The sequence below is a fragment of the Tamandua tetradactyla genome, chromosome 3 (genome assembly GCF_023851605.1).
Source record: "Tamandua tetradactyla isolate mTamTet1 chromosome 3, mTamTet1.pri, whole genome shotgun sequence".
Lineage (NCBI taxonomy): Eukaryota > Metazoa > Chordata > Mammalia > Pilosa > Myrmecophagidae > Tamandua > Tamandua tetradactyla.
The window spans coordinates 59,359,947-59,373,128 of NC_135329.1; the positions used below are offsets into that span (position 1 = coordinate 59,359,947).

Sequence of the window (13,182 nt, forward strand, 5' to 3'; positions counted from 1 at the left end):
CATTTAATTCTGCTTCAGTCTCTGTTATTTCTCTTCTATTTGCTTTGGTGTTAGTATTCTGTTCATTCTGTAGTTCCTCCAGGTGAGTAGTTAAGTCCTCAATTTTTGCTCTTCTTTTTTTACATAGGTAATTAGGGCAATACCTTCCCCTCTCACCACTGCTTTTGTTGTGCCTTGTAAGTTCTGTTATGTCATATTCTCATTTTCATTAGTTTCCAGATAGTTAACAATTTCTCTAGCAATTGCTTCTTTGATCCACTAGTTGTTTAAGAGTGTGGTATTTCATCTCCACATATTTGTGCAAGTTCTGGTTCTTTGGTGGTTATTGATTTCCAGCATCATTATATTGTGATCAGAGGAAGTATTTTGAATAATTTCTGTCTTTTTTAATTTATAAAGGCCTGTTTTATGCCCCAGCATATGATCTATCCTGGAGAATATTCCATGAACATTGGAGAAGAATGTATATCTTGGTGTTTTGGTATTTCCTTGTTGATCCTCTAGTTATTCTACCTATAGTGGAGAGTAGTGTATTGAATTCTCCCACTATTATTGTTGAGTAATTATCTGTTGCTCCCTTCGGTTTTGTCAATGTTTCTCTCATGTACTTGGAAATCCTTCATTGGGAGCATAAGCATTTATGATTGTTCCTTTTATTTGGCAAATTCCCTTTCATTAATATGTAGTGTCCTTCTTTATTTGTTTTGACTTCTTTACATTTGAAGTCTATTTTGTTTGATATTATTATAACTACTTCTGCTTTCTTTTGGTTACAGCTTGCATGGAAACTTTTTCCATCCTTTCACTTTCAATCTATTTATATCCTTTGTTCTACAGTGAGTCTCTGGTAAGCAGTATATATAGATGGATCGTATTTGCTCCATTCTGCCTATTTTAATTGGTGAGTTTAGTCCATTAACATTCAGTTATTACTGTAAAGGCATTTCGTGAATATCCCATTTTTTCCTTTGGATTTTGTCAGATCTATATGTTCTTTTCCCTCTGTCTCTTTTCATCCCTTAAATTATCCTTATTGGTACTTTTCAGTTCTGTATTCTCCTCCAGACATCCCTCTCTTGTATTTTTTTTTTCAACTGACAGAAGTCCCTTTAGTATTTCTTGTAGGGCAGTTCTCCTGTTGACAAATTCTCTCAGTATTTGTTTTTAAAAATTTTAATCTCTTCCTCACTTTTGAAGTCCAATTTGGCTTGACAGAGAATTCTTTGTGGGAAGTCTTTTTCTTTCAGGATCTTAAATGTATCATACCACTGCTTTCTCATCTCTACTGTTCCTGTTGAGTAGTCTGAACACAGTCTTATGTGGTTTCCCTTGTATGTAGTAGATCTTTTTTCTCTTGTTGCTTTCAGGATTTTCTGCTACTCTTCCACATTTGACAAACTGATTAGTATGTGTCTTGGAGTAGGCCTGTTTGTATTTATTTTATTTGTGGTTCATTGGAATCCTTTGATTTGCATATTTGTATCTTTTATAAAGGTTGAGAAGTTTTCCCTCATTATGTCCTCAACTAATCATCCTAGCCCTTTACTCTTCTCTTTTCCTTTTGGGACATAAGTGGTTCTTATACATGTCCACTTCATGTTTTCCATCATTTCTCTGGATCCAAGTAAATTTTTTCCATTTCTTTTTTTTTGTGTGCTTAAAATCAATTGTCCTGTTCTCTAGTTCACCTATTCTTTTTTCTGCTATCTCTTCAAATCTGCTTTGTGTGTCTCTAGAATATTTTTATTTGGTCTACAGTATCGTTCATCTCTGTGATAGCTGCTATTTTCCTCTTTATTCTTTCAAATTCTTTATTCTCTTTTAATGTCTTCTAGATCTCCTTTATGTCATTAGCAAACCCATTGATTTTATTTAGTAGAGTTGTGTGAACATCTTTGATTAGTTGTTCCAAATTCTGTGTCTCCTCCAGTGTTTTGAATTGGTCATAAGGCTGGATTATATTTGTCTGAATCTTCATATACTTTGGAATTTTCTTTTGCTTGCAAGGCATTGAATTATTTTGTTAGGGTTACTTTGGAAGTTGATTTCCCTCAGTAGTTATAAGGTTTTCTTATTGCAGGACAGGCATAGATAAAGACATAGGGCATGGGGTGATATGCAGCCGCATGGTACCAGGGCATGGCACAGAGCCAGGTCCAGGGTGGGGATAATGTGCTGGTACATGGGAGTATGGAGTGTGGGGCATGGGGTTGTGTCAGGGTGGCATGAGGGTTAATTGGGACAGGATGTAGCTTGGTCAGGTCTCAAAACAGGGTTGGTGTACAGCATAAGGAATACTGAGGCAGGGCATGATGGGAGATGAATCAAAGGGGTTTGCAGGTGCAGAAGGGTATGGTGCATGGGTCAGGGTGCTGGGAGAGAGAGGGCATGGCATGGGTGAATGAGGATGGCCTTGTAGATTGGCTGCAGAATTCAGGGTGTAGATGTCTGGGTACAGTGGGTTGTGGCACAGGTTTGTGCATGCATGGTGTATGGAGCTTAATGGTTCTGGGGTGGTGGGACAGAGTGTGCATGTGGGGATAGGGCCCAGGGGTGAACTTGCACAAGACCAGGTGGTGAGTTGCAGGGTTTCAGGTGCAAGTTATGGTGTGGGGTCAGGGCATGTATGTGTAGCACATGGGAAAATCCAGAGCTGGGGTACATAAGTGCACAGGGCAGGCTCTGGGTATGCACATGTATGGGGCATGACAGGGTGCTGGGGTGGGAGTGCACATGTGCATGGGTCAGAGTGCATTGGGCATGGATGCACATGTGAACATGTGTGGAGGTCAGGGCTTGGGTGTGCAAGGAATAGTGTGGAGGGACAGGGCATGGATACAGTGGGGTGGGTTGTGGTGTGTTCTTGCACAGGGCATGAGGTGGAGCGAGGGAAGAGTTGTATGCTTGTGCAGGGTGGCGGTACAGTGCATTTTTGTGTGCATGTGTAGGGCAAAGGGTTGTCCAAGGTGGGGGTGTGCTGGCAGGGCTTGGTGGTGCTTGTGTATGTGTGTCTGGTGGGGCTCAGGTGTGTGGGTTGCAGTGAGGGCATGGGCCATGAAGGAAGGCAGTGTGCAAGGGTGTGGTGTGTTCAAAGAGCATGGCTTTGCTTACTTCCTTGACACTGCCTTCCTGTCCATACACTTCTGGTGGCTCTGGGCCTCCATTTGGAAAGGGGTACATAAGGCTTTTTGCAGTAGCTGGATGGTTTCTGCATCTCTGCATGGCAGTTCCTCAGCTGTTTCATCCAGGACCTCTATATGTAATATAGATGAATCTCTCAGCTCATTTGCACCCTGGAATTGCTGTCCTGGTAATTTTTCTGTCATTCCTCTAGCTTTTCCTTGGAGCAGGGGTGAACTCAGCCTATCCTATTCTGCCATCTCCTTGCAAATCCCTTTAGTGTTTCTTTTTAATATGCTATTTTTATTTTATTTTTCTCTGAATATGGTGATCTTTTTGTCTGAAAAAGAAATGCGAAAATGTTTATTAAAATTTAGAACTATTAATGGCTATATTTATATATAAACAGTAAAATATAATGCTTTATATTCCAGAGGAAATTGGATTTCTTTGAATAATATATCCTACATTTACTGTGCTTAGACTTAAGTACATATCTTTTTATTGAGGTGAAGTTCACATAATATGAAATTTGACCATTTTAAACAGTATAACAGTGGTGTTAGTACATACAAAGTGTTGTTCATCAGCTTTATCTATTTCCACAGCATTTTCATTACCTCCAAAGGAAGGCTCATACCCATGAAAGGAGCCACTCTCCATTCCCCACTCCCTTCAACCCCTATCAGCCATTAATCTTTCTGTCTCTATTGATTTACTTATTCTGGATATTGCATGTATAAAAATAAGACCTTTTTTATCTGGCTTCTTTCACTTAACATGTTTATGAGATTTGTCTAAAATAAGCTTATACCATTACATCACTCCTTTTTATCATTCAACAGTATTTAAATGCTTGGATATAACATTTTCATTATTCCTTCATTGGTTGACAGATCTTTGGTTTGTTTCCACCTGTGAGGTCTGGTGAATAGTGCTGCTATTAACATTTGTATTCAATTATTTTAATATCTCTTTTGCAACATTGGGTATATATCAAAGAGTAGAATTGCTGGATCATGGGCTAATTCTGTATACAACTGATTGAAGAACTGCCCAAATATTTTCTATAGTGGTGGTGCCATTGTACATTCCCACCAGCAGTATACAAGGGTTCTATTTTCTCCAAATCCTCACCAACCATTATTTTAGCTACTAAAAAATTATAACCATCCTATTGAGTGTGAAGTGGTGTCTCAGTATGGTTTTCATTTGCATATTCCTAATGCAAATCAAAACCACAGTGAGATAACATCTCACACCTACTAGATTGCCATTATTAAAAAACCCCATAAATCTGCAAGTGCTGGACAGGATGTGGAGAAGGAAGCACATTTATTCACTATTGGTGGAATGTAGAATGGTTCAACCACTCTGGAAAGTAGTTTGGCACTAGTATGGAATTGCTAGTATAGAACTGGTATATGATCCAGCCATCCCATTACTAAGTATATATTCAGAGGAAGTTGAAGGTAGGGGCATGAATGGAAATTTGCACACTTGATGTGTATAGTGATATTATTCACAATTGCTAAGAGATGGAAATAGCCCAAGTATCCATCAGTAGATGAAAGGACAAACAAACTCTGGTATATATAAACAATGGAATATTATGCAGCAGTAAGACAGAATAAAGTCATATTCTACATTCTTATTGTTACATGAAGTATGTAACAATGTGGATGAGCCTTAAGGATATTATGTTGAGTGAACTTAACCAGAAACAAAAGGACAAATACTGTATGGTCTCACTAATTTGAACTAACTATAATGAGCAAACTCTGAGAGTTAAAGTTAAGAACACAGGTTATCAGAAAATAGAAAGAGGTTTGAGATTGGTCATTTGATGCTGAAGGAGTACAGAATATTTCACAGGATTGATTTTAAAGATCTGGAAATGAATAACACAATATTATCTGATAGTAGGACAATATTGTAAGTATAATGAACAAAGCTGAGTGTGATTGTGATTGAAAGTGGAAAACTCAGGATATGTATGATATCAGAAGGAAAATTGAGAGTATATACTTAGTGAAACCTAGAGTGAACAATGACAGTGAATAAATGCACAAATACATGGTAGTTTTTGCATGAGGTGGAACAATAAATGTCACTATTGCAAGGTGTTGAAATGGGAGGGCATGTGGGAAAAATATAGTCAATGCAAATTAGGGTCTATGGTTAACAATAACATTGTAATATTCTTCTTTAATTGTAACAGAGGCAATATACCAAAGCTAAATGTAAATAAGAAGGAGATACAATGGTGGGGTATGGGAATCTTATTGTTTCTTTTTCTTTTTCTAACTATTTTGAACAATGTCTGAGAGTGAATTTGATAGCATTTGTTGCAGGGGATAAAAAGTGGACAATCAACAATTAAGGAGTACAGATGATCAATAAGCCTTATTGTAACGGTTCCTAGATTGTAAGCTCTAAGAGCAGCACATCTATTCTGTGTATTAACAGTTATCTCTGAATCTAAGATGCTGAACTCTTTATGTATAACCTGGTAGTTCCTAGTGCTTTGGCTGTCTGTGTGACACTTGAGGATCAGAGTCAGAGTTCTGAAACTCTGAAAGTCAGTATTACTTGGTGCATTACATAACTGCAACTGTTAAAGAAGCTGAAAAGAGATCAGACTTCAATTAGAGATACGAATGAAACAGTCTTGTTAGGACTAAGTTAAATCAGAGTACGTGGTAAAGTATAATACTGACTGTATTTTAAAACTACAACTTCTACGTGAGACCAAAGGGACAGATGTTGATCTGGTACATAATTTTTATTTTCTATAGCACACTTTGTAACTTAACACATATGGTCAGTTTATTAACTTACAAGGAAACTGGAATAGGAAATGAGATCTTATTATTTTTGTACAGGTTAATATAATACCCCAAAATCTCCCAGAGTGTTTTGGGCAGAAAATAAAGAAGGTATTTGCAAATTCCCCTTGGTGAACTGGTGAAAAATGTAGAATTATTTAACATTCCCACCTGGAGAATTCCTGACATTCTCTCAAGCATTAGGGACTCACAGTTTAATAAGCCAACTCTTGGTTTTGGAGATTGCCCTTATGAAACTTATTTTTGCAAATGAGAATCTGAGCTTACTTATAATTATGCTTAATAGTCACCCCCAGAGACTCTGTTTTGTTGCTCAGTATGGACTTTCTCTAAGACAATTCTGCAAGAAAAAACACTACCCTCCACCCTACATGGGACATGGCTCCCAGAGGTGCAGACCTTCTTAGAAATGTGGGACATGATTCCCAAGGATGAGCCTGACCCTGACATCATGGGATTGAGAAAGCCTTCTTGACCAAAAGGATGAATAGAAATAAGACAAAATAAAGTTTCAGTGGCTAAAGATTTCAAGTAGATTTGAAATTTCATTTTGGATGTTATTCTTATGCATTATATAGATATTCCTTCTTAGTTTTTAGAAAGCTAGAAGGAAATACTGAAACTGTTGAATTAAAATCAGTAATCTTGATTCTTGGTGGTGATTGTATAGCTATTTAGCTTTTAACTTTGAACCTGTGGCTGTGAAAAAAATTGTGACTGATCTCCTTTTATCAGTGTATGGAGGTGAGTTTTCAAATATAGACGAATAACTAACTAACTAATTAGCTAAATAAATGGATAAATTAATAAGTAAGTAATAAGTAATAGAGAGGAAAGGGGTATGGTATATTTTGGGTGTTCTTTTTATTTTTATTTATGTTTTTGAGTAAAGAAAATGTTCTAAAATTCATTGTGGTGATGAGTGCACAACTATACCATGATACTGTGGATGTTTATATGGTATGTGAATATGTCTCAATGAAATTGCATTAGAAAAGGTTGTTCAAATAAATCTAAATTCAATGAATTGAAGGAAAATGTGGTAAAATAATGAAGGATACAAAGAAGACACTCTGTGTTTTAGTTTGCTAAAGCTGATGGAATGCAATATATCTGTAGTGGAATGGTTTTTTAAAAGGGAATTTATTAAGTTGCAAGTTTACAGTTTTAAGGCCATGAAAATATCCAAATTAAGGCACCAACAAGAAGTGATCTTCACTTAAGAAAGCTGATAACATTCAGAACACCTCTGTTAGCCAGGAAGGCACATGGCTGGTGTCTGCTGGGTTCTCTAGCTTCTGAACATCTCTCAGCTGGGAAGGCACATGGCAACATCTGCTAGCTTTCTCACTAATAAGTCTTAACTGGGCCCATTTTCCTTCTGCAACTCCAAAGATCTCTGGCTGTGTGGGTTTTGTTGGCCGTAAAGCTTTTTCCAAAATGGTTCCTTCTTAAAGAAGACTCCGGTAAGCAATCTTTGAAGCAATGAAGACACATCTTCATGGAAATCAACTAATCAAAAGTTACCACCCACAATTGGGTGGGTCTCATCTCCATGGAAACAATAAAAAAAGATCCCACCCAGCAATATTGAATGAGAATTAAAGAGCATGGCTTTCTGGGGTATACAGCAGTTTCAAACTGGTACACTGGTTGACCATAAAGAAGAATTTAGAAACTTCCCCTCCCCCCCCCAAAAAAAACCGAATAACATGTAATAATGAGAGGCACAATAGAAGAGACAACAAATAAAGTGGAGACCTAAAACAGCAAATTTGAAGTGGTAGAAGAAAGAATTTCTGAACTAGAGGACAAGACTTCTGAAATGTTACACACAAAAGAGCAGATAGGTAAAATAATGGAAATATTTGAGGCCATCCTCAGGGAATTGAATAGCAACATGAAGTATATGAATATATGTGTTTTGGGAAGGGAAGAAGAAGAGAAGGGAAAGGGGCAGAAAGAATAATTGAGGAAATTATGGCCAAAATTTCCCAACTCTTATGAAAGACATGAAATTACAGATCCAAAAACTGCAATGTACCCCAAACAGAATATATTCAAATAGAACTGCTACAAGTCATTTAATCAGATTGTCAAATACAAAGACCAAATACTGAAAGCAGCAAGAAAAACATGATCCATCACATAAGAGAAGTTTGATAAGACTAGGTGTGAATTTCTTAGGAGAAACCATGGAGATGACATGACAATGGTATGATATATTTTAAGATGTCAAAAGAGAAAACCTGCCAGACAAGAAGTTTATGTCCATCTAAAATGTCCTTGAAAAATGAGGGAGAGCTTACAATATTAACAGGTAGACAGAGATTTGTGAATGTTAGATCTACTCTACATGAAGTATTACAGAAAATGCTAGAGGCTGATAGGAAAAGATAGGAGAGAGAGGTTTGGAGAAGAGTGGAGAAATGAATATTATTAGAATAACTGAAAGGGTAAAAAGAGAAAAAAGATATGACATAAAATCAAAAGAATAGAAACAACAGAAGCCTCAGAAATGACAGAAATGGCAGTGCCAACAGAAACTTCACAACAGAGCTGACAGATGTGGGCACATGGAGAACAGAGACATGGGTATTTGGAGATGCTTGGAACCTAGCAGACATAGCCATGAGATGTTAAGCAAGCCAGTATCTGGAGAGAGCAAGGGAAGCCAAGAGATGAAAGGCAGCCCTAGAGAAGTAAAGTGAGGAACCCCCATAAGACAGAGGCTGAAAGTAATGGCCCAGGAGCAAAGGGACCAGCAGATGCTAGCCATATGACTACCCAGTTGACAGAGGTGTTCCTGACCCATAAGCCTTTCTTGATTGATGACAGTACCGAAAACAGCTTTACCAAATTATTTCACAAACTTGAAAGACAAGAGTTCTTTAGTTTCATCTCTATATAAAGTTATCCAGGAGCCACAAAGTGCCAGCTCTTTGGGTTCTGTTGCAGTGGAAAGAAACAGTTGCTTTGATTTACACTAGTTTCTCCTGGAATTGATCTGGTGCTATTATGCAATCTCAGCCAGTAGAAATGTGCATAACAGTGGATTCATTGAAGCTCTTCTTCTAGGAGTTTACAATTTGGAAACAGTTGACAAATGGGCATGGCAAGATATTGAGTTTTACAGTTCCATCTTTAAACTATCTGTATATCATGAAACTTGGAGCGTTGGTTCCATGGCTCTGAATGAGAGTGCTCTGTCCCAGCATGGTTTGTCGATAGTTGTATTACAGTGGGCCTCAACCTCAAAGGGAGATTCTAACAGCATAGAATAGATTGGAAGAGTTGGCATTCCTTTTGTTGTGTTACAGTACAGCCTTAACCTATATGCCCGGTATTTCTCTTCAATCACTATGTCAGATTTGTTCAAGATTTTTGTGTTTGTGGATATCCTCAATAACATGCAAGAAAATACAGAGGTAAAATTAACAGGATACTGGTTTCTTCAGAATTCATTGTGCAAATATTAACAGATTTATTTTGCATTTTATAATGGAGAATGGGATGTGGCTCAAAAAGCTTTAATGATATTATATACAGAGTCCAGCTGGAATTATATCTAGAGCCATTGCTGGTTGCTAATATATTAAGGCTTTTTTGCCTCATAGGGTCGTGAAATCTAGTAAGGAGGGTACCTGGTATATTCAAGTTGTAATTACACCAACTTCCTCTAGAATATCAAGAAATGCAGTAACCAGCATGCAAGAGGTCACAGGTGGACGAGACATGGAAATAAAAATTTAACATATCAAGAAGAACTGGATGAAGATATCTGAAGTTGATGTGGGGTTTTATTCCAGGGCTGCATCTAGTACCAGCCAGTCAGGTTTATCAAATAGTCACAATTCTAGTAACAAGACAAGTGTACAGAAAAAAAGAGCAAAACTAGAGGAAAAGAAAGACTACAGGGGAATCTTGCAAAGATCACTTTGCTCAAAACAAACTCAGAGAGCCCAAAATGAGAATCTTGAGCTTCTCTCTTTGAAAAGAATTACTTTAAAAACCAGCCAATCCTTGCCTAAGCCTAGTAGCCATGGTTTGGCTAAAACTGCTGCTACTGTACTTAGTAAATCTTTTGAATAAGTGAGTGGTGTCAGAGTTCCACATAACCCATCATCTGTTGACTGTAGAACTGGGACAGATGCCAATAGATTTTCTGCTTGTAGTCTCCAAAAGGAGAAGCTTATTTACATTTCTGAAAGAATGGAACTTCCAATGAAGCATCAGTCAGGTCAGCAGAGACCTCCTGGCATTAGCATTACTCTATCAAACACATCGATGTCACATTTTTCTTATATAACCAGTAAATCTGGAAATATGACTTTATTTCTGTATGAAAGTGTCCCAAGTCTCTCATCCTTGTTTCCTCACAGGAAACTTTATGTCTTAAATTCTGCAGGCTACCTTGAATTTATGAAGGGAATAATGTTTGGGTTGCAGTAAATTGAAATAGGGTTTTGTTATTTCTTGGTTGTGTTTTCCCCCTTCAGTTTGATTTATTTTTTCTTTCTTATTTATTACTGTTGCCCTAAGATTATCACTGTTCCAATAAATTTTGACAGATTGAATGATCAGGTTGGTAACATCTTATGTGAGGTTGTGAGAATTTGTTTTTAATAATTCCTATTTTGGAAGCTGTATGTTTGGCTTTCAGAGTAATGGGAACTTTTATAAAGGGGGAGGCAGATGTGCAACTCCAGGAATTTTATAGCTGGCTATTTAGTAAGCCAGTGTATGAAAAGCAACCCCCAAAACATGTTCATAACTAGACCATCTTATAGATGAGAACAGTTTATTCAAGTACATAGTAACTCAGTACCTACAATGCTGTTTAATTCTAGGACATGGATGGAAAGATTTCTGTGTTATCTTTGGAACCTTTTTTTTTTTGCATGGACAAGCACTGGGAATCAAACCCAGGTCTCTGCTTGGCAGGCAAGAACTCTGCCACTGAGCCTCCATTGCCCACCCTCTTTGGGACATTCTAATATAAAAAATCAGGTTGCTGATAGGTGTGTTGTTTTTGTGTTCTATCTGGATTTAGCAGGTGAAAATCCCTTATAATTCCAAAGGTATAATATGCCATAAAGTTGATTTACTCTGCTCTTCAAGTTTGGAAATCCTGGTTATTCAGAGACTATTAATTCAGAGCACATATAATTGAGGACTTCTGGAAAATCATTGTAAGTCTTGAAACACAACTGTCCAGATACCAGCATCAAAAATTAATATTGAGACTTCCGGAGAAGATGGCGGCTTAGTAAGACGCGCGGATCTTAGTTTCTTCTCCAGGACAGCTACTAGGGGAGTAGAAACAATACAGAACAGTGTCCAAAGCCACAACAGAGATAAAAAAGACAGCGTACCCCATCCTGGAACGGCTGGCTGGCTGAGAGAAGCCGCTCGGGTGAGATCGCCGAGGCGCGCGGGCTTCACCGGGCGGGGCGGCAAGCGACCGGAGTCACTCCCTTCCCCCTTCCCGGGCCGGCTGGGAGAATTGCAGAGGCGGTCCCCTGAAACCACGGCGGCTGGCGCCCACACCACGCGCAGCCCCCCGGACCAACTGAGAGAATTGGATCGGAAATCCCCAGGCCACAGAGAACGGTGACGGGTGGGGGAGGCCCCTTCCAAACCCGTGACTCCCCGGGAACGTGCACTCTCCCGGGCGGGCCGCTGCCGCTGGCGCCCTCCCGCCACGCTTGTCGCCCGGGCGACTAGGAAATTCGGACGGGCGCTTTCCCGGGCTGCGGCGGCCAGCAACCCTCCCTGCGTTCGGACCCCAGGCGGGCTCGAACTCTTCCAAGCCGCTTCGGCTAGCGAACCTCCCGGATGGCGAGAGTTTTCCAAAGTTAAAGGTCCCACAGCACCTTTTACTGGTGGGACCCGCAGACAAACGTGTGCCACGAGCGCCACCTACTGGGAAGGATAAGAAAAACAGAACCCAGAGACTTCACAGAAAAATCTTCCAAACTTTTGGATCCAATACCCAGGGAAATCTGTCTAAATGCGCAGACGCCAACAGAAGATAACGGATCACACTCAAATAATTGAAAATATGGCCCAGTCAAAGGAACAATCCAATAGTTCAAATGAGATACAGGAGCTGAGACAACTAATGCTGAATATATGAACAGAAATGGAAAACCTCTTCAAAAACGAAATCGATAAATTGAGGGAGGACATGAAGAAGACATGGGCTGAACATAAAGAAGAAATAGCAAAACTGAAAAAACAAATCACAGAACTTATGGAAGTGAAGGACAAAGTAGAAAAGATAGAAAAAACAATGGATACCTACAATGATAGATTCAAAGAGACAGAAGATAGAATTAGTGATTTGGAGGATGGAACATCTGAATTCCAAAAACAAACAGAAACTATCGGGAAGAGAATGGAAAAATTTGTACAGGGTATCAGGGAACTCAAGGACAATATGAACCGCACAAATATACGTGTTGTGGGTGTCCCAGAAGGAGAAGAGAAGGGAAAAGGAGGGAAAAACTAATGGAAGAAATTTTCACTGAAAATTTCCCAACTCTTATGAAAGACCTAAAATTACAGATCCAAGAAGTGCAGCACACCCCAAAGAGATTAGACCCAAATAGGCGTTCTCCAAGACACTTACTAGTTAGAATGTCAGAGGTCAAAGAGAAAGAGAGGATCTTGAAAGCAGCAAGAGAAAAACAATCCATCACATACAAGGGAAACCCAATAAGACTATGTGTAGATTTCTCAGCAGAAAGCATGGAGGCTAGAAGACAGTGGGATGATATATTTAAATTACTAAAAGAGAAAAACTGCCAACCAAGACTCCTATATCCAGCAAAATTGTCCTTCAAAAATGAGGGAGAAATTAAAACATTCTCAGACAAAAAGTCACTGAGAGAATTTGTGACCAAGAGACCAGCTCTGCAAGAAATACTAAAGGGAGCACTAGAGTCAGAACCAAAAAGACAGAAGAGAGAGGTATGGAGAAGAGTGTAGAAAGAAGGAAAGTCAGATATGATATATATATATAATACAAAAGGCAAAATGGCAGAGGAAAATATTATCCAAACAATAATAACACTAAATGTTAATGGACTGAATTCCCCAATCAAAATACATAGAATGGCAGAATGGATTAAAAAACAGGATCCTTCTATATGCTGTCTACAGGAAACACATCTTAGACCCAAAGATAAACATAGGTTGAAAGTGAAAG

At 38.7% G+C, this 13,182-nt stretch overlaps 1 protein-coding gene and 1 pseudogene across 2 annotated transcripts in view; both read left to right on the forward strand.

The window, feature by feature from the left end:
* The window catches only part of LOC143677348 (uncharacterized), a 65,578-nt gene that overhangs the window by 18,289 nt on the left and 34,107 nt on the right, over positions 1-13,182 (forward strand). The window lies entirely within an intron of this gene.
* LOC143676097 (hyccin pseudogene) lies at positions 8,410-10,741 on the forward strand (annotated as a pseudogene).